The following is a 19,717-nucleotide window of genomic DNA, read 5'->3' as shown; positions in this document are numbered from 1 at the left end:
GGGCACTGCGCACAGGAGGGACCAGACTGGCCTTTCCCAACGCCAGTGGACTTTAATCTTCTGCTGATGGCACCATTTGACGAAGAGAAATGACATCAATTCTTTGTATTGTCATTTTGCCATTTCTGCCCATTTCTTGACACCTCAGTCAGCACCTGTGGGTGGGCTGAACACACACATACATGTGCACACCTACATGCACACACATGCACATGTGCACACAAGCCCCACACATGTGCACACACACAGACGAAGCATACTCATGAATATGCACACACACCCATGCACACATGTACATGCATACACATCTGTGCACACACACATATGCACACAAGCCCTCACACATGTTCACACATGTACACAATATACATATGTGCACACAAAAACCCCCACACATGTGCACACACACAGACAAGCACACTCATGCATGTACACACAAACACATGTGTGCACACACAAACACATACAGAAGCCCACACACACGTGTACACACAGAGAAGCACATTCATGCATGTACACACACCTGTGCGAGCATGTACACACATACACATGTGTACACACGCACATGTGCACACACAAACATGCACTTGCCTGTGTGCACTCACTCCTTCAGCATCAGGACCAGCCTCTCCTAGAGAGGACACTGTTGCTATAGAGGGAAAGAAATTGATGTGAACCCCTGGAGTGGAGGAGCCAAGCACATTTAGCAGTCGAGAGGTCAGGCCTCCAAAGGGATGCAGAGAGGCCTTATGGACACCAACCCAAAGGCTCTGCCTGGGCAGCTACAGCCCTCCCAAGCCCAGACATGCTCCCCACAGACCCTCAGCTTCACCGTGAGCCCTGCTGAGGTCAGGTGTTCCAGGGCCTCCACCGTGTGGGGCAGGGGGCTGCTGGCAGTGCTTGTGCTCCAGCAAGAGTCTGGCTCTGCCCCGGACACCCAGCATAGTGCCAGCTCTCCTGTGGTGTGGCTGTGCTGCAGAGCCTGTGAGTGTGGCCGTGGGTCTCCAGGGCCCTGTGCAAAGGTGCCACAGGTGGGTTGCCATGGCCTGTTGGTGTCAGGGGTTGCATCCTGGCTGGACCTGTGTCCAAGTTGGAAGTTGGAGGAGCCGCGGCCCATGTGGGCCTGAGAGCGAGGACAGGTCTGACTCAAATCATCCTAAGTGTTGGAGGGGATGGGTCCCTTGCTGAGATGAGACCAGGATGCCATGAGCCCTGGCCTCCGTTTGTCCACATTCTCCTTTGGTGTCAGCTGGGGCAGTAGTTCCTCCTGCTTGAGAATGCCTGGCCTTGCAGGTTGGCCAGTGACCAGTGTTCCTGTCCATCCCCGCAGAGCCCTGACTGCCATCAGAGGGGGGAGGGCCACACATCCCGCACACAGTGAAGCCTCGGTCACCTCTGCTGCAGACACACATAGAAGGCTTCCAAGAAGGGACAGAAAGGAACATCTGACTTCAGCAGGGCTCATGGTGAGGCTGAGGGTCTGTGGGAACCATGGCTGGGCTTAGCAGGGGTGCAGTTGCCCAGGCAGAAGCCAGTTGCCCTGGCTTCCTGCTGGCTGTGGCCCGGCTGCTGGTGTCTTGGGAAGCCCCCACCTTACACAGAGGCCCATTGATCACTCCCTGGAGTTTACAGTGGAGCTCAAACTAACATGGACTCTGAGTCAGATGGTAGGGTTGTATTCCAGGCAGCGAGGGAGGAGTGTTAATTTCAAGGACTGAAATCTGAAATCAGGGACCTGCACCAAGGTCTCAGCCATGGGGAAGGCTGGGCTGTTTGGACATTCTGTCCCCTGACACCCCACACTGATGTGTCCCAGTTCTCCACTTTCTGACGTCCTTTGCCTCCTCGTCCAGAGGCATCTGCTGGCAGCAGCAGCTCCCAGTATGGTGGATGAAAATCAGTTTCTTTTCCAGCATTCCTGTATTGCTGAGGAGGCAATTCGGGAGCACCTGCAGGTGGGGACTTAGGATCACTAGAGAGGTCTTGGCCCACAAGGAAATGCTCAAGATCAGCCACCTCCAAGGTGCTTGTACCAATGGGGACTCTCCAGCAGCCCTGAAATGAAGAACAAGTCCATGTTTTTCCACTTTCTTCTTTTTTCAATTAAGGTTTATTTCATATCAGAATTACACCTGTCAATATTTTGTCAAAGTGATACACATATATAGTTCAGGGCTTATGGGGAATACAGACAATTTCAAAGATTAAAACTTTTCAAAAATTTACTGCCTGTGAACCTTTTCTCAGAAAGCTACTGGAGGATGTATCCCAGCAAATCAAGGATATAAACCAAAGGAAGAATCAGGGCATGGAAAAGATTACTTAAGAAAGGAAAACAGGTGACCTCTCACTTCTCACTGATCCTCCTATTTCTGTCCCAGAAGCAGCCATTTTCAGTGGTTTCAGAGTTTTATCTGTATTTATCTGTATCTTATATGACATGTAGTGTTTTGATTTTAAGGATTTTCTATTGACTACTGTTGAAGAGCAGAAGTTTAACCTTTTTTAACACACACTTGCTGATTCAGTTAGTCCACAACCTTTTATTACATCAGTTTTCTGAGCTTTTGTTCTTATGAATGTGTGGATAACATTCATTTCCTTTCTTAAGGAGCCTTTTCCTTGGCATGCATTAACAATTGGCTTACGTTTTCATTTGCATCAGTGTCTAGAAAATTTCTCTGAAAATGGGCTTCAGGGTTCTGTTTGTTTAATTTACTTATTTTTCTCAGAGGCATCTTTGTTTTTTTCTCCATGATGTCCTGGTTTTTTCCTAGTTCTTATGCTAATCAGGATGCATGAGGAAGTGAAAGGGGTGCTATTAAGAATTCCACTAAGAAACAGGCAGGAATAAAGACCGACTGTCACTCCATCTGTAGCCCACTGAGGCAGTGGCTGTCTTGAGACTTACTTGGTCATCACCCTGGGGATTCCTTGGCCTTTTCAGGTTTGCATTTTCTGTGTCCTGGCTTTTCCTTTGGGTTATCCCCTTGATTTGCTGGGACACATTCTTCAGTAGCTTTCTGAGAAAGGGCTCATGGGAGGTAAATTTTTGAAATGTTTTAATCTTTGAAATTGTCTGTATTGCACTGACACTATTGATGGTGTGTTTGAACGCTAAATTCTAGATTGGAAATTATTTCCCCCTCAGCATTTTGAAGGTGTTGCTTCATTGTCATCAAGTTTCTCTGAAGCCATTTTTAGTTCTCACCCTTTGTATAGGATCTGCTTTGTTTCCTCTCTGGAAGCTGTCAAGTGCACATCTTTCCCCCTATCTTATAGCACATCATGGCACCATGTCCCAATGTGGATAAATTCTCATTCCTTAGGCTGAGTAGTCCTGGCCTCTTTCTCAGTTTTCCTTGCTCTCCCCTCCTGGTCAGCTGCAGGACTCCCGAATCCATCTTCCAATTGTATCCCATTTCACTTCTCTCACAGGGGGCTGAGCAGCGTGTCTGGGGAGAGTGTGGGCTCCTGGGTCAGATCCCAGTGCTGCCACGCACTCCTTGCAGGACCTTTAGCAAGTTCTTTCAAATCCTTTTGCCTCCGTTTTCTCATCTATAAAATGGGCTTAGTAGACAGAGCATTCCTTATGGAGTTCTTGGAGACTAAGTGGAACTGCTGCTGCTGCTGCTGATTTTAAATGGGTTTCCATTAAACGGTCTCCTCACAGGCATCTGGGTTTTAAGAAGGCTCCAAAGGAGAGAAGCTCTGAAGGGGGCCGGGTGGGCTCTGTCCTCGCGTGTCACTGCTGGCAGCTGGGCTGGTATGGAAAGCCCAGCTGGTGGCTCCTGTTCCTGCAGTGGCTGCCCAGGCCGGTCCCCACTCCCAGGTCACCGAGGCACTGCCCTGCAACCCAGCTCCCCTTCTGAGGAGGCACATGTGCCATACTCCTCAAGGGCATGCTGCTGTCTGGGCTGTCACGGCCAGTGTCACGGCAGGTGGAGAACAGGGTCAGAGGCTGAGTTTTGGTCCTAGGGCTGCTGAGTGACTATCATTTTCCTGCTGGCCTCAGTTTCCCCTACTCATAACAGGAGAAGCCTGGACTTGCTGATCCTGGAGGCCTCTCACCTCTGACGCTGGATTAGGTGCCCCTGGGGCCATGTTCCCAGCCAAGGGCCCCTCCATGTAGATACTCCTCTCCCTCGAGGTACATTCCTTCATTACGAGCTTCTAGCTGCATACTGACCGCAAATTCTCACTGGAGGCAAATCTAATCTATTTCTGCTCCCTCTCCTGCCACCCTAGACGCTGGCTACTGTGGCCCCTCATTGCTTGGCCCCTCCCTCTGCCTTGGCCAGGTGCCAGCCTTGAAAGTCTCATATTTATAGTCCCCGAAGCAACCTGCAGACGTGGGCATGCCTGCTGGCTGTTGCTGGTTACAACGCCGAGGGCACTGGCCCTCATGGTCCAGCCTGGCCACCCTGCTTGGCTCTGAGAGGCCATTGGGATTGGAGTTTGGAATTGGACCAGTCACAGTGCTGGGTTGGCCATGGAGCAGTGGGTGAGGACTTGCGGGGGCTTCTCCACGGAACCATTGGCCTCCAGGGGCCAGCAGGAAGGCGTGACCTAGGCCCTGACAGGAAGAGCCTGGCCAGCCAGCCGCTGGAGGTCTTTCACCAGCAGGTGCTTGCTGGCCTGGACACCCCCTCCAGTGGCTTCGATCTACCCTGGATGTCCACCTCCACCTCCCTTAGGACACCAGCGATGGGAACCACCGATTTTGATTTGGTGGCACAATTCCAACCTCAGGAAAAAATGTAATCAATGCGAGGGCTTGAGGATCAAATGCACATCTGTGTGCACACACACACATGTGGGGTCATGCACAGTACCCACAAATGCACATCTGTGTGCAGCACACACACGTGAGGCCATGCACAGTACCCACATGAAGCTACAAGAAGGACCCAGTGACTTGCCAGGGCTCACGGTGGTTGCCACAACCTCTCCAGCCCTTCTAACTCTCACAGTGCAACACGGTGTCTCTTGGCTGGTGCTGGGCTGGGCTTCTGGACAAATACCACCCGCTACACAGGCACCTTGGACCTCCCCACACCCGTCTCAGGTACCTGCAACCTAATTTTTTTTCCTGGGACTGGGTCTCGCTCTGTTGCCCAAGATGGCAGTGGCACAATATGGCTCACAGCAGCCTCAATCTCCTCGGCTCAAGTGATCCTCCCACTTCAACCTCCTGAGTAGCTGGGACTATAAGCATGAGCCACCATGTCCAGCTGATCTTACTGATTTTGAGGTCTTACTATGTTGCCTGGGATTCCTGAGCTCAAGCAATCCTCCCACCTCAACCTCGCAAGGACTACAAGTGTGAGCCACTGCGCCCAGCCAAACCTTATTATTTGGTTTTTAAAAAGTGATCCATTAAATAAATGCTCATTAATTTAAAAAAAAACAATGTGGTTTTTCATGAACAAATCTATACATCAGGAAATCTGTTCTTTGTCAGGCATCTATCCTCTTGGATTGGCAATTGCCCCTGTGCAGAGGTGAGCTGTGTGGGATCAGCCTCCAGAGCAGGGCACCCGAAACCCACTGCCACACCTTTCCAGTCCCATGTTCAGGCCTGTCCTTCAGGAAAGATCATCCTTCCTTTGTACTGATTTAAAGGGATCCCTGGTTGTGGGGGCCCGAGCTGGTGACTGCTGTGGAGCCGGAGGACTCCCCTCTGATACCTGAGACCCCCTCCTTGCTCACTGGTATGACGGCTTCGGGGGAATTTCACTCACAACCAGGAGAAGAGGCATCCCCCACAGGGTACTTCTAGGGGGTCCCCTCAGATGTCCTGCCCTCCACTGGCCCTCAGAAGAGAGCGGACCCAAGGCTGCTGGCCGCTCCGGGAGAGGCTTCCCTGTGTCCTGCCCCAGGCTGGCTGCTGCCCTGGATGGCATCCTGGGACCAGGACCAGGTCAGAGTGCCCAGGACTGCACGACCTGCCCCCAGCTACCAGAACAGCTGGGGGGCTTGGAGAACTGGGGGCTGAGAGCTGAATATGGGACTGAGCCTTCAGGACAGGGTGACCAACCTGCACTGCTGCTAAGATTCTCTTTAGGCTCTTCCAAAGAAGGGTGCGTGTGTGTGTGTGTGTGCGCATGTCAGTGTGTATGAGAGTGTGTGCACATGTCAGTTTTGTGTTTGTGTGTGTGTGTGTGTGTAGTTTGGCTTTTTGCTTACGGTGCTGGAGGCTGGAAGCCTCAGGTCAGGGTCGGGCTCAGGTGAGGGCTGCCTCCTGGCACTATTTCCCTGTGTCCTCACGTGGTGGAAAGAGAGCTGAGTGTGAGAGCTGCTTGTGTGGACAGATGTTCCTGTGTCTCAGTGTGTGTGTCCAGGCGCGGGTGTGTGTGAGTGTGTCAGTTTTGTGCGTGTTTGAGCATGGGCATGTGAGGAGGCCAGGTGTGCATGTGTGTCTGCGTAGGTCTGTCCTTGTATGAGTGCGCGCGTCTGTGAGCACGTGTGCCAGTGTGAGTGCGCGTGTCTGTGAGCACGTGTGCCGGTGCGAGCGCGAGTGCGCGCGTCTGTCGGCGTGTGTGCCGGTGCGAGCGCGAGTGTGTATGTGCATGTGCGTTAGTGTGTGCATGTGCGTCTCCCTGTGCATGTGTGTCAGTGTGTGGGTCAGTGTGTGGGTCAGTGTGTTGGGTCAGTGTGTGTGTCAGTGTGTGTGTCAGTGTGTGTGTCAGTGTGTGGGTCAGTGTGTTGGGTCAGTGTGTGTGTCAGTGTGTGTGTCAGTGTGTGGGTCAGTGTGTGTGTCAGTGTGTGGGTCAGTGTGTGGGTCAGTGTGTGTGTCAGTGTGTTGGGTCAGTGTGTGTGTCAGTGTGTGTGTCAGTGTGTTGGGTGTGTGTGTCAGTGTGTTGTGTCAGTGTGTGTGTCAGTGTGTGTGTCAGTGTGTTGGGTGTGTGTGTTGGGTCAGTGTGTGTGTCAGTGTGTGTGTCAGTGTGTGTGTCAGTGTGTTGGGTGTGTGTGTTGGGTCAGTGTGTGTGTCAGTGTGTGTGTCAGTGTGTGTGTCAGTGTGTCAGTGTGTGTGTCAGTGTGTGTGTCAGTGTGTGTGTCAGTGTGTTGGGTGTGTGGGTCAGTGTGTGTGTCAGTGTGTGTGTCAGTGTGTGTGGGTGTGTGTGTGGGTGTGTGTGTTGGGTCAGTGTGTGTGTCAGTGTGTGTGTCAGTGTGTTGGGTGTGTGTGTGGGTGTGTGTGTTGGGTCAGTGTGTGTGTCAGTGTGTGTGTCAGTGTGTTGGGTGTGTGTGTCAGTGTGTGTGTCAGTGTGTTGGGTGTGTGTGTCAGTGTGTGTGTCAGTGTGTGTGTCAGTGTGTTGGGTGTGTGTGTCAGTGTGTGTGTCAGTGTGTGTGTCAGTGTGTTGGGTGTGTGTTGGGTGTGTGTGTCAGTGTGTGTGTCAGTGTGTGTGTCAGTGTGTTGGGTGTGTGTTGGGTGTGTGTGTCAGTGTGTGTGTCAGTGTGTTGGGTGTGTGTTGGGTGTGTGTGTCAGTGTGTGTGTCAGTGTGTTGGGTGTGTGTGTTGGGTGTGTGTGTCAGTGTGTGTGTTGGGTCAGTGTGTGTGTCAGTGTGTTGGGTGTGTGTGTTGGGTGTGTGTTGGGTGTGTGTGTTGGGTGTGTGTGTTGGGTGTGTGTGTCAGTGTGTGTGTCAGTGTGTGTGTCAGTGTGTGTGTCAGTGTGTTGGGTGTGTGTGTTGGGTGTGTGTTGGGTGTGTGTGTTGGGTGTGTGTTGGGTGTGTGTGTTGGGTGTGTGTGTCAGTGTGTGTGTCAGTGTGTGTGTCAGTGTGTGTGTCAGTGTGTTGGGTGTGTGTGTTGGGTGTGTGTTGGGTGTGTGTGTCAGTGTGTGTGTCAGTGTGTGTGTCAGTGTGTGTGTCAGTGTGTGTGTCAGTGTGTTGGGTGTGTGTGTTGGGTGTGTGTGTCAGTGTGTGTGTCAGTGTGTTGGGTGTGTGTTGGGTGTGTGTTGGGTGTGTGTGTTGGGTGTGTGTGTTGGGTGTGTGTTGGGTGTGTGTGTCAGTGTGTGTGTCAGTGTGTGTGTCAGTGTGTGTGTCAGTGTGTTGGGTGTGTGTTGGGTGTGTGTTGGGTGTGTGTGTTGGGTGTGTGTGTTGGGTGTGTGTGTTGGGTCAGTGTGTGTGTCAGTGTGTGTGTCAGTGTGTTGGGTGTGTATGTTGGGTGAGTGTGTTGGGTGTGTGTGTTGGGTGTGTGTGTTGGGTCAGTGTGTGTGTCAGTGTGTTGGGTGTGTGTGTCAGTGTGTGTGTCAGTGTGTGTGTCAGTGTGTTGGGTGTGTGTTGGTGTTGTCAGTAGAAGCGCTTGTCAGCTTTGTGCATATGAAGAGGTGTTAGTGTGTTTCGTGTGTTTGCATGTTGGTGTGTGCATGTGTGTGTGTATGTGTTAGTATGTACAAGCATGTCAGCATGCACAAATATGCACGTTGGTGTGTCTGTGTATATGTGTGTTGGCATGTGCACACATGAGTGAATGTGCACATCAGTGTGTGTGCATGTGTGTCTGTGTGTATGTTGTGTGATGATGCATGTATTGCACGTCAGTGTGTGTTACTGCGTGTGCATGTCTGTGTGTGTGTTGGGGGCATGCATTTCTGTACATATTAGTGTGTGCATATGGTTCTGTGTGTGTGTTAGTGTGAGCGCACATAACAGTGTGCAGTGGCACCTGGCTTTTCTGGGGGATCCCTCCTGGCACAGATGTGACTTGGGGCTTCACTGAGGATTCCCTGCCGTGGCTCTGGTCACAAGGAATCAGGAGTAGGAACCATCACCAGGAGATGCCTGAAATCTGATAACCTGGCCTGGCCAAAAGCTTAATGGTCACATGAAAGGCTTTTTAATATTTTTAAGATTTAGCAAGTATTTTGTTAGAAAAATGTGGTCATGCTTTTCCATAACTGAATAAAAGGGTTGGGTACTCCACGGCCTTCTAGCCACGCCTCTTGGCTCCCATGGACAGTGGCTCGGGGCTGGCCTGGGCTGTGGGGAGGCCTGGGGGGCCCGTGTTGTCAACTCCTCACAGATCCTGGTGGTGCAGGATGGCTGCCTGCATGCAGGGGCCCCACCCTTGTCTGGTGTGGACTCAAAGCTTCCTAGTGAACCCCAACCACTCACTCCCAGAGGCCCCACTGAAAGACTGTGGTCTGCACCAGAGGGAGCCTCCTATACGTGGGGAGGGGGGCACCCAGCGTACCGGGTGTTCCCATCTCACCCAGGATGGGGAGCCACATGGATGGCGCACGGAGGAGGGAGGTTCTAGCCCTGCCCACTGAGGCACACGCACTAGGGTTCCTCGGTACCCCAATGAGGGGTGCCTCGGTCCCCACCCTCACTGTGCCCCCAGCCCCAGGCCCCATAGCCCTGGCCCTGCCCTGCAACACTTTCAGACCAGCAGACACACGCACCCTCCAGCCTGGCTCCAGGTTGGGGTGAAGCCCCTTCTCCTGGGCCCCCATGGATGAGGTTGGATGGCCCCAGACAGGCCACTGCATGGTACTGGTGAGGGGAGCAGCGGGAGGGACGGGAGGCCAGGAGACTCATGTTCTGTGGCTGTGGCCGCCAGGGGCTCCTTTTCCCAGCAAGACCCGTTTTGTAGATCAGGGAGGATGGACTGAGCCCAGATCTGGCCGCTGCACCTCCACGTGTTGGGCAGCGAGCCACGGCTCCCCTCCTCGCCTGGTCACCCCCAGGGTCTGGCTGCCCTGTCTCAGGAACCTGCCCGGCCAGGGGAGAGTGCCAGAGCCCCTCGGTCACCCCATCCTCAGCCTCTGACCACAGAGCAACCCACTTGGCTCTGTTAGAATTTTTTTTTTAATTGAGTTCATTAAGATTTTGCCTACACATACAACAAAAAGGTCCTCAAACAAACAAGCGAAGTGAAATAAAATTAAACAAGAGAAAACCGTGGCCACCGCCCTCAAACAGCCTTGGTGAGCCCGCTAAGCCCCCAGTGCTCTATGCTCACATGCTTTTGTAATATTTTCAAAACTAAACTGTTTTGTAGTCTTTTTCTTAAAGGGGGTTCCCAAATTGCATGCACCGAAGGCCCACAAAACCTGGGCCCACCCTGGTGAGGGGAGTTCTCGCCTCTCCCAGGCCCCCATGGCACGATCTAAGTGATTTATTTCCTTGGCCAAAACCAGTAAGAAATCTGAGGAAATGAAAAAAGGTTTGGTTCCTGGGCAAGGCTGCAGCCTCGGGACACCTTGGTCCCCTGGAAGTGGGTCCCCTCACCCCTGGAAATTAAAGTGGCATTCTTAGTAGACAAGACACTGCCCCGTCTTCGCTGCCCACAGGGCCGGGAGTGGGTCCTGAGGGGCCCAGGGCCTGGCCGCTGCTCCAGGGACCTGGTTTAATGGCCCGAGTCACCGTTGACGGCGTTTGAACACCAGGAGGTGCGGGTGCCGGGACCTGGTTTAACGGACCCGGGTCACTGCTCGTGGTGTTTGAACAGCACCAGGAGGTGCGGGTGCCCAACAGCTGCAGCTTCTGTTTCTGATAGAGCCCTGGGCACCACGACTTAATGGATTAGTTAAAATGATGTGAAAAAGTGGATCTCTGATTTATGACCTGCAAGTTTTTGCTGACTGCAGCATGTTTCCCCCAAGCCCTGCGTCTTAAAGTCCTGGGCACACACGGCCTGGTTTCCTGCCTGTGCCCTCAAGGCTCATCCAAGGTCCCTTTGCCCAGGGCCCTCCAGACCTTTAAAACAGGAAGTTTAATTTTATAGAATTAAAAAAGAGAAAACGGTACTTAATTATCTGGCTGTGAAACAGCGCTGCCCTGTCTTAATTTTAGTAGCTAATAAAAGGCCGTTCCCGGAGTTAACTACTTCTGGTCCAAACGCCCTGCGATTTTGGCTATTTGGATAGAATATTTTATGAACTGTTATATATTGCACTACGGTTTTTAAGCTCTGCTATGACATATTTCTCTCAAGATTTATTAGGATTTTTTATTTAAAACAATATATTAAATAGGGGAGAAAAAGTAATCTTAGGTAAAATTCAAATATTAGCAAAACAAAACATGGACCAAAACCTCTTTTATTTGAAGTTCTCCCTCCTTCCACCCCCACCCCACCCCCTTCCCTCCCACTGTTGCTGTAAAAACGGTTTGGGGAGCAACGGCCCCAGCTGCATCATTAATTCAATATGTCTTCCAACCTGCCTCCAATCAGGGAATCAATTTCAAGGCCAGTTGCCGCTTAAGTGACTTTATGGAAACAGAAAAATGAACGGTGCCCAGCAAGACCAGCCCAGCCTCCTGTAAAGAGCCCCCGGTGCCCTCCCAGTTTCCAGCAGACCCAGGACAGCCGCACAGGCCCCTGGCTCCACGAGGCCCCCTGCCATGCGAGGTGCATTGGGACTGCCCGCCCCTGCCCTGGCAGGTCGTGTCTTCAGTGGCTGTTCCGCCTGAGCAGGAGCCTTCCTTCCTTCCCCTCCTCCACGGCTACTCCTCACTATTAAGGACCTACTCCTAGGAGTTTCAAGGTTGCTGGAATGAACCTTGGCAGCAGAAGTGGGGACCCATCCACCCAGGAGGCAGGAGGTGGGACTGTGGGAGCTGAGGCGATAAGCCGTGGCCCATGGGACTGCATTTATATAGCACAAGTTCAAAGCCAGAACGACAAGAATTTCAAGACCGCAAAGATGGAGCATTTTAAAGCTCAGGCTGGGCCCCTTTTGAGTGAGGATCCCCCAGGTTTCATGCGGTGACCGCCCCCGACCCCCAGTGCTGGTCGTGGTGCTCTTGGGAAGAGGGAACCCCCGGGAGGCTTTGAGCAGAGCCCAGTTCTCGGGAAAACCGGGGCAAGCGATAGGCCTTCTCAGGGCAAAGCAGCCCCAGGAGCCCAGGGCCTCCTGCCTATGCCCTCTGCTCCTGCAGCCAGGGCCAGCCAGGGAGCAGTACTGGGCAGGGACCTGCTCTCCCGGAGTGGACAGTGGATGCAAACAGCTGGAGAAGCCCACAGGTGCAGCTTGTGATTCTGTGCGATGGTGAAAACAAGCAGGTAACGAGATGGGATCATCGCAGAGCCCCTGGCCTAGAGGGCTCGGGTCTTCTCTCTGAAGAGAGGACATTTCTATTGAGACATCAAACCCAGGGGAGAGGAGCATGAAGAGCTGGAAGGAGGGCAAGAAGGCAGGTGCCGGGGAAGGCAGAGGGCCAGACATTGGGGAAGCCAGAACTGTGACCTTCCCCTTGGAGACCTCAGGCCCAGCTGCCCTCCAGGGCCAGCCCGATAGGCCTGCCAGGCAGGCTCTGCTGGAGACACAGTGGGTGACCTCCACCTGCCCGGCCCTCACAAGGAAGGCGTCCGTGGTTGCAGAAGGTTGCTCTGAAGAGCATCTGCTCACTGCCATCATTCACGGTCGCCGGGTGATGGAGCCGTGATTGGGGCCATTGGAAAGAAAATCACTGTGGTCGATTACAGCGATCAATGCTTCTGAGAAGCCTCCTTCCAGCTGTGTGCCTACCTGTTAGCCTTGTGTAGTTAGCTAATTCGTGGGCATTCAGGGGTTTGAGCAATTATCAATACCTGGAGCTGTGTGGGCCCCGGCATCTACCCACACGGCTTTATTGGTTTCCCCCCACGCCTGCTCAGGTCAACCTGGCGTGACAGCTGCACGCTGCATGTTTGAAAGCAGCAACAAGGCTGTCTTTGTACAGCAGGGGTGGTGCTGGCAGCTCTGTGGCGGTGCTGGGCTGCTGGGCTGCAGGACTGGGCTGGCTCCACTTGGGGCGGGTGCAGCAGGCATGGGAGAGGGCAGGGTGTGTGCTGAGGGGACCATTCCAGAATCCCTGTAAGCCCCAGGGCTGGCCTCAGAAGCTGTCACCACGGCTCTGCTTGGCTGCCCATGCATGCTGGCAGCCAAGGGGAAGGAGAGTCGCCCAGTTCCCTTTCCTGCCAGGTACCCCCTACAGCATCCCCAATGCCTACGAGCCTGGCAGCCCTTCCTCCTTTTTCCATGCCCTTCATTTCTTTTTGGGAGCCAACCCTCGCACCCGCAGTGTCAGGACATTGCTTTTCTGGCCCGGAGCCCTATAGTAATCAAGAAGGCCAGGCTCCCAGGATCCCCAAATGCAGGTGGGGAGGCAGGGCTGGAGAGAGCCAAGGCAGAGGGTTTCTCTGGTGGGTTGAACAGCGTCCCTCTAAATACATGTCCACTCAGAACCTCAGAGTATAACCTTATTTGGAAATTGGGTCTTTGCAAATGTCACCTGTTAAGATGAGGTGTTATAGTGGATTAGGGTGGGCTCCAAATCCAAGGACTGGTGTCCTTCTGATGAGAGGACAGAGAAACCCCGAGGAGGAAAATGCACAGGTGACAAGGACGGCAGAGATGGGGGTGACGTGGCTGCAAGCCAAGCAAAGCCGGGGACTGTTGGGGCCCCAGAAGCTGAAAGGGGCGATGAAGGGGCCACAGCCCCAAACTCAGATTCTTTCTGTATGTTCTGCATCTTGCATTCTCATGACTTTTGAGCTCCATGTAAACATGTACCTGTATTTTATTGCAAAAGAGAAGTAGACAATCTCCCTGAATCTTCAAGCAGAACCAACTTTGTGTCTATCCTATAATTCTCTTGTGCCTGGCCAGGGTTGGCCTGGGTCATAGGATGGTGTGACCAGCACAGACCCTGCTGCCAGCTCAGGACAGAGTGGCTGCCTTCCCTGGCCTCTGCCCTGGCTCCCCAGCTTGCCTTCAGGTTGCTGGGCACCCTGGCCAGCTCTATGAAGACGCTCATGGCAGAGCCTGGCGCCATCATCCAGCCCGGGAATTGCTGGTATCATTTTTTAGAAAGGAGGCAATAAGGAGCCCGCAAAACTGGCCACTTGGCCCCAAACTCCTTGTGGGTGGCCCTGCCTGCCCCTGCCTGTTCTCTCGAGGGTGCTGTGGCAGGTGCAGAGACACACAGGGTGCTGGGGAAGGGCCGGGCTGCGGGCGGTTTCCACTGTACTGCAGGACACAAGGGCTTCAGGGTTTTGAAAGTTCAGAGCCTGGACTAGTTGTCAGGCCGAGAGTGTGAGTTTGTTCTCGGGAAGGAACAGAAGATGCAGAGGGGAGGAAGAGCAAGCGGATCAGTTGTGGGGGGCATTTGCAGGGGGCTGCAGTAGCCACGGAAGAACCCATCTGAGATCCCCTTGTGTTCTAAGCTTGTTGTGTGGCCCTCAGCATCCAAGGAGAGTCTGGGGAGACCATGCCAAGCAGCAGGCACCAGGCACTCCCACCATCCTCTTATCCAAGGGGGCTCCCGGCCACCCACTCCAGAGCCCTGGCTCTCATTACTGCTAAAGTGCACAGCCGTGCACTCCCACTGAGCCCAGGGGATTCCCCCAAATCTCAGTAAATGCCCCGCTTTGTTTGGGGCGATGCCTAAGGGCCTGAGGTTGGTTTTGATTTCATTCAAACCAGTGCCCCCATCTCCACTTCGAGGTAAATGGAGCCTTCCAAGATCTATTTTGGGTAACATCTGAGCTGAAAATGCTTCTGGGATGATAAAAGCCTCTTGGCGAGGCATTTAATGCTCTCTTCAAAGGCGGACTTGGAGTGGAAACAAGATCTGTGGCCCCGGACGGGACGGGTGGAAGGGGCAGGCGTTGGTGTGTTCACAGGCCCTTAGCGAGAAGTGAGAAAGATGGGTCCCAGCCACGGCGCAGCTGGAATTCCAAAGCTGGGGGAAGTGGAGGGTCCAGAAGTGCCATCCGAGATTAGAAACGTTCCAAAGAAACTGTGGGCAGCCGTGGGAAAGATGCTTGGCCTGCTCTCCCTCGTTCCTCCAAGCTGCCTGTTGCTGGCCTCCGCCAGGATCAAACCTGCCTGGATGGGAGGGAAGCATAGGCTGGGCAGAGTCCACCTTCAGCAGAGGCAAGGGGCTCAGAAGTAAAAATAACCCCATTCAGACACTCACTCCTTATGTGGAGGAAGAGCTCCTGGGCCCCACACTAAAGCTCACAGGACCCTTCCACTCCCTTCCACCCTCCCCAAGCATCTGGAATGTGCTCCATGGTCAAGAATGTCCAAAGGAACAGAGAGGGTGGCCCAGTCACACCCCCTATGGAGATCATCACTGGCCCCAGGGAAGCTGGGCTGGGGCTCTAGTGTCCAAGGTAACAGCCTGTGCGGCTGAGGGACATGCTGGGACAGCATGGAGGGTGGTTGCTGCAGGAAATGAGCCAGGCTGGTCTGCAGCCCCAACAACGCCCAGGGTTGGGCCATGCCTGGATAGAGACTGGGGTTCAGAGGAGAGGCATTTTCCAGCCCAGGGCCCCAGGTGGCAAGGCCTTGTCCACGAAGCCAGGATACTGTGAATGGGAAGAAAGGAGTTGGGGAAGCCGAGCGCACAGATGTGGGGAGTCGTCCCCATCCGAGTGCTTGGAGTGCACACAGCCTTTCCCTTCTCTCTGACTCCCTCCTGGCTGTCCATGCTCTGCTTGCACCTCTCCCCTCTCTACGCTTCTCCCTGCCTCCTTGCTCTGCTCCCCTGACCTACCCATCTCCTCTCTACCCTCTGCTTCTGTGCCTCTGTCCGCCTCCTCCTTCTCCCATTTCCAGTCCCTCTCTCTCTTTCTCAATCCCTCTGTCTCCCCCTTCCCTCTACCTCTCTCTCTTCCTTGTAGCCATGATGCTCAGAGATTTGGTCAGAAGGTATCTGTCAGTGATGAGGGAACATGATCAGGTGGCCCTGGTCAGTCAATAAAGCTGCTGTTGTAGCAGGCCAGTTGGGCAGTACCAGAGCTACCAATGGGCCAACATGAGGCTCTCTGGCATTCACCATTTATTGGCATAGGAATCCTTTTGCAAACCCAGGCACACAGCTAGATTCCACTCTCCTGCCAACTCCTGGCCACCCCACCCTTCCCAGTGGTTCTCATGATGCCTGGACCTCAGCAGATCATCTTCCTTCATCATCTACTCTCCCCCCAGCCATCTACAATTCTCTGGGCTGACAATGTTTGTAGCTGTGCCTCATAAAGTAAACCATAGACAAGAAAAAGGTTTCTGTGTACACCAATGACAGATTAGATGATTCAGACCAATCCTCCTACTGCGGACTACTAGGAAAGACAGGCAAAGCCAGCTTGAATTAGAATGGAAAAGGCAGTGATGACTCATAGAGGAATAAGATTAAAGATATCAAGGCCCAGAAAAGGGAACCTAGCATTTATGTGACTTTTCACCAGGGGCTTCTACCAATTTCAGAAGATGTTGCTGGCAGACTCATCACTTCAATACCTGACATTGGATTAAAGTGATCTTGGATTGCTAGTGTTTCTATCTAGTAACATTTAGTATAAATTTTTAGTAACAAATTTTTAACTAGTTTTCTCCCAGAAACAAACATAAATTCTCTAGAGGAAGAAAACATAACTCTTAGGCTTATATTCCTTTTATAGTTTTAAAAGAAAAGTAACTGGCACTCAATGAAAAAATAACTAGGTATACAAGGAGATAAGACAATGTAAATGAAAACCAGGAAAACAATAGGAAATATAAACAGGACTTCCAGAACCCCAAATATTGGACCTATCAGACACAGAAATGAAAATATATGTGCTTATTCAAGGAAATAATGCAAATGATTTGGAATTTCAACAGAAAACTGGAAACTATAAAAAGAGGAACCAAATTAAAAAATCAAGAACTGAAAAATTTAATAATCAAAATTAGGAATTTAGTGGATAGGTGAACAAAACAAATTAGACACAGACGGGGAGATAATTAAAGAACTTGGAAATTGATGGGGAAAACAAAATCCAGACTAAAGCATGCAGAATACAAACTATGGAAAATATAGAAGAGAATTTAAGACTCACAAAAGATAAAGTGGAAAATTCTATAGACTTCTAATTAGACACAAGAGGAAGAAAGAAGAGGGAGAGAACAGAGAAGAAGCAATATTTGCATAGATAGTTGCTATAATTTTTCTAAAACTGCATAACACATCTAACCACAGATTTAAGATGTTCTACAAACCCCAAACAGGTCTATGAAAGTTAGGGCTGTGAATAACGGGTGGCCTACAGAAAGATGGAGGGAGTAATCATCAGGGTGAGGATCATTTCCTATCCAAGTTCACTAGGCAAATGCTGCCTTTCTCCATATCTATACTTGTCTCTGTCTTTCCTGTCTCTATCTTTCCTGGGCCTTCATAGAAAACTGCTCAAAACCAGAGAACAAGAGAAACTCTAAAAACAACCAAAGTGTTAGACCCATTACTTTCAAAGAAGCTACAACTAGACCGAAAGCTAGGTAATAGACACAATTGAAGCCCAAAGACAATGAAATGATGATTTAAATTTTTGAAATAAAGTAACTGTATTAGTACATTCTCATGCTGCTATAAAGAACTGCCTGAGAATGGGTAATTTATTAAGGAAAGAGGTTTAGTTGACTCAGTACCTCAGGACTGGGGAGGCCTCAGGAAACTTACAATCATGGTGAAAGTGGAAGCAAACACGTCCTGTTTCTCATGAGAGCAGGAAGAAAAAGAATGAGTGACGAGCAATGGGGAAACCCTTTATAAAGCCATCTGATCTCATGAGAACTAACTTACTATCACAAGAACAGCAGCATGGGAGTAAGCAGCCCAGTGATTCAGTTACCTCCCACTGGGTCCCTCCCACAATGTGTAGGGATTATGGGAACTACAATTCAAGATGATATTTTGTGGGGACCCAGCCAAACCACATAATTATGTCCCTGGCCCCTCCCAGATCTCATGTCCTCACACTTTGAAACACAATCATGCCTTTCCAACGTTCCAGCATTAACCCAAAAGTCCAAGTTCAAAGTCTCATCTGAGACAAGGCAAGTCCCTTTCATCAATGTGCCTGTATAATCAAAAACAAGTTATTTACTTCCTAGATGCAATGGAGGTACAGGCTTTCAGTAAATATACAGGTTCCACATGGGAGAAATTGGCCAAAACAAAGGCCCCATGCAAGTCCAAAATCCAAGAAGGCAGTAATTAAATCTTAAGGCTCTGAAATAATCTCCTTTGACTCCATGTCTCACATCCAGATCACACTGATGCATGAGGTGGGCCCCTATGGCCTTGGGTAGCTCCACCCCTGTGACTTTGCAGGGTACAGTCCCCCGTCAGCTGCTTTCATGGGCTGGCGTTGAGTGTCTGAGGCTTTTCCAGGTGCACAGTGCAAGCTGTCAGTGGATCTACCATTCTGGGGTCTGGAGGATGGTGGTTCTCTTCTCATAGCACCACTAAGCAGTGCCCCAGTGGGGACTCTGTGCGGGGGACTCCAACCCCACATTTCTCTTCTGCAATGCCCTAGCAGAGGTTCTCTATGAGGGCCCCACCCCTGCAGCAAACTTATTCCTGGACATCCAGGAGTTACCGTACATCCTTTGAAAATTAGGCAGAGGTTCTCAAACCTCAATTCTTGACTTCTGTGCACCTGTAGGCTCAACACTACATGGAAGTTGCCAAGGCTTGGTGCTTGCACCCTCATAAGCCATGGCCTGAGCTGTACTTTGGCCCCTTTTAGCCATGGCTGGAGTGGCTGGGACACAGGGCACCAAGTCCCAAGGCTGCATACAGTGGTGGGGCCCTGGCCCAGCCCAGGAAACCACTTTTCTCTTCTAGGCCTCTGGGTCTGTGATGAGTGGGGCTGCCACAAAAGTCTCTGAAGTACCCTGGAGATATTTTCCTCATTGTCTTGCTGATTAACATTCGGCTCCTTATTATTTATGCAAATTTCTGCAAATTTCTGCAGCTGGCTTGAATTTCTTCCCAGAAAATGGTGCTTTTTTTCCTATCACATCATCGGGCTGCAAGTTTTCCAAACTTTTATGCTCTGTCACCACTTGAATGCTTAGATGCTTAGAAGTTTCTTCCACCAGATACCCTAAATCATCTCTCTCAACTTCAAAGTTCCCCAGATCTCTAGGGCAGGGACAATATGGTGCCAGTCTCTTTGCTAAAGCATAGCAAGAATCACCTTTATTCCAGTCCCCAACAATGTCCTTATCTCCATCTGAGACCACCTCAGCCTGGACTTCATTGTCCATATTACTATCTGTATTTTGGTCAAAGCATTCAATAAGTCTTTAGGAAGTTCCAAACTTTCCCACATTTTCCTATCTTCTGAGCCCTACAAGTCTCTAGGAGGTTTCAAACTTTCCCACATTTTCCTGTCTTCTTCTGAGCCCTCCAAACTGTTTCAACCTCTGCGTGTTACCCAGTTCCAAAGTCACTTTGACATTTTTGGACATCTTTATAGCAGCACCCCACTCCTTGTACTAATTTACTGTATTAGTCTGTTCTCATGCTGCTATAAAGAACTACCTGAGACTGGGTAATTTATAAAGGAAAGACGTTTAATTGGCTCACAGTTCTGCAGGGCTGGGGAGGCCTCGGGAAACTTATAAACGTGGCAGCAGGGGAAACAAACACATCCTTCTCATAGTGGCAGGAAGGAGAAGAATAAGTGCTGAGCAAAGGGGGAAGCTCCTTATAAAGCCATCAGATCTTGTGAGAACTCACTATCATGAGAACAGCAGCATGGGGGTAACCGCCCCCATGATGTAATCACCTCCCACTGAGTCCCTCTCATGACATGTGGGGATTACAGGGACTACAGCTCAAGATGAGATTTGGGTGGGGACACAGCCAAACTGTATCAATAACTATCTATTTAGAATTCTATAGACAGCAAAAGTATATTTCAAAAAAATGTCAGAAAAAGACATTTCTAACCA

This window comes from Chlorocebus sabaeus, chromosome 20 (assembly GCF_047675955.1).
Source record: "Chlorocebus sabaeus isolate Y175 chromosome 20, mChlSab1.0.hap1, whole genome shotgun sequence".
In the NCBI taxonomy this organism is placed as follows: domain Eukaryota; kingdom Metazoa; phylum Chordata; class Mammalia; order Primates; family Cercopithecidae; genus Chlorocebus; species Chlorocebus sabaeus.
The sequence above is the reverse complement of the archived record's forward strand: the minus strand, read 5'-3'. Positions refer to the sequence as shown.